This window comes from Chrysochloris asiatica, unplaced genomic scaffold (genome assembly GCF_000296735.1).
Source record: "Chrysochloris asiatica unplaced genomic scaffold, ChrAsi1.0 scaffold00306, whole genome shotgun sequence".
Classification (NCBI taxonomy): domain Eukaryota; kingdom Metazoa; phylum Chordata; class Mammalia; order Afrosoricida; family Chrysochloridae; genus Chrysochloris; species Chrysochloris asiatica.
Window position 1 is genome coordinate 394,160 of NW_006408824.1, and position 2,463 is coordinate 396,622.

The following is a 2,463-nucleotide window of genomic DNA, read 5'->3' on the forward strand; positions in this document are numbered from 1 at the left end:
GGGCGCAGGATTGCAGGGTATACCCTTTGGTTGGTTGATGATGCATAAAGGGGATTGTAACCATGGCAATGAGATAATATACGATAGAAAGAATGTAAAATTAATGTTCTCCCATGTAAACTATCACATAATTCACAATAAAACATTTAAGAGAGAAAAAAAAAAGTAGAGGACAATAAGTGTTGGTGAGGATGTGAAGAGACTGGGACCCTACTACATTGTTGGTGGGATTGCAAAGTGGTCCAACCACTCTGGAAAACAATATGGCGCTTCCTCAGAAGGTTGGAAATAGAGATACCTTATCATCTGATCCAGCAATTCCTCTACTTGGTATTTATCCACAAGAAATATGAACCATAACGTGAGTAAATATGTGCACACCAATGTTCATAGCAGCACTATTTACATTAGCAAAAAGCTGGAGACTGCTTAAGTGCCATCTATGGAAGAACGGATAAACAAACTTTGGCACATACACACAACGGAATACATTATCCTGAAGAATAACAAAGAAGCAGCAAGCCACCATATAACATGGATGATGAACCTTGAGGATATTATGCTGAGTGAAATCAGTCAGTCACAAAAGGAGAGATATGGTATAGAGCCATTATTGTAAAAGATTAAGAAAAAGCTCCCACACTAAAAGGGGGGAAATTTTATCTTTTATTTATTTATTATTATTATTATTTGTTGTTGGTTACTGGGATATATGGAGTGGGGTGAGGGGGAGGGAGAGGAAGGTGGAGCACAGGGTAGGGAATAGGCACAGGATAGTGGAACACAGAGTATGGAATAAACAGGATACTTTGGTGCTGGAGAGGGCAATACACTAGAAAGGGAAGGGGAAAGGAAAAATAAGGCAGATGGGAGAATAGCTAGGCAGTTTTACATGGGCTAAATGGGACAGAGGTAAATAACGATCTAAGCACAAATGTTGAACAGGGCTCCTGGATACAAAGATTGAGGCAGGGTTTGAAAGAGTAAAAGTGGGGAAATGATGTTAAGATGCTTGGCTGTCTGTTGAATCTTGGTTTCCCTTGCCTACTATTGTAAAATAGACACATGAAGGGGAGAGAGAGGAATAGCCAGAAACATCACCAGAGAAAACTTGTAAGTCTTTCTTCAGGCTATAACTGTTTGGAATAACTAAAATGGGGTGAGAACTTGCCCAGTGAAGAAGTAACCCACTATAAGTGGATGATCTTGACCTATGCTTGTGGATGCAGTGTGACAAAGGAACAGACAAATCTCTACAGTGAGGATCAATCCCACCTCCTTGGTATACAGGGTCGACAGGGAGGGGGAACTTAGACATTGGCTACCCAAAATGGGGGGACTACAAAGGCAAGAAGTGACTGGCTTACAAGCTTTCAATAGGGAACCTAGCTCGAGAGGATACAGGGAAAGGAAGAACCTCCACTGAATTGTTTCCAACCTGTCTGGATGGGGTTAATAAAAGGTGAGGGGGAAAAGACACTCGTCGTTCAATAGGGAATGATTGCTATCAGGTCTGACAGTGAGTGATGGAAAGGTAAATGTAAATGTTTGGTAACAAAAGGAGCAGACTGGGTGATTTTGCAGTCCAGGAACGGAGGTTCCTGAAACTATCACGGGAGAAAAGTGAAGTGCAAGAACGTGTCCAGAGAGGCAGTGACACTAGGGATGGAAGCAGAGCAATGAAGTGGACAGAAGGAGTGGCTGGGGACTCTGGACTCAGGGATGGAGAGGGGCAGCCAGGGAGCAGGAGTGTGGTGCATACCCTTTGGGTGTTTGATGCTGCATGCAGCAGGGATTGTGATCATTGCAATGAAACAAAGAACAATAGGATGAATGTAAAGATAATGTTCACCCATGTAAACTAACACATAATTCACAATAAAAATTTAATTAAAAAAAGAGAGAGATAGTGGCCAGGAGGCAGATTTGCAGAATGTACCCTTTGGTGGTATAAATTATTATATATGCCTGAGTGTTTGCTTTTTTTTTAAAAAAAAAAAAAATGTGAATAGAGAGAACTACTGTTTACTGACAGTGCATGGAGGGAATTGTAATCATTGTAATGAAACAAGTTGTATAATTTGTTAAATGTAAAACTGATGATCTGCCCTGTAAACCTTCACTCAATCCACAATAAAAACTTAAAAAAAAAAAAAAAAATGTATAGCCTTACTGGAAATCCTATGGGTCACTATGAGTCAGACTCAATGACAGTGGCTTTCGCCATTCTGAGTATTTACCTAGGATTATTGGGCTATCTGAGTGCTCCCTGTTTACATAAAGGATTTGGTACATTTTTCCTAAAGAGAAAAATACAAATCAATAAAGTATTTGCAGTAAGTTGTTATCTATTGCAACTGAAAAACATTTTTACAGCCTTGGAAACCCTCTGTCCACAGGATTTATATGAGTCAGAATCAACTCCAAGGCAGTAGGTTTGGTTTAATTTTGGAACCATCTTCC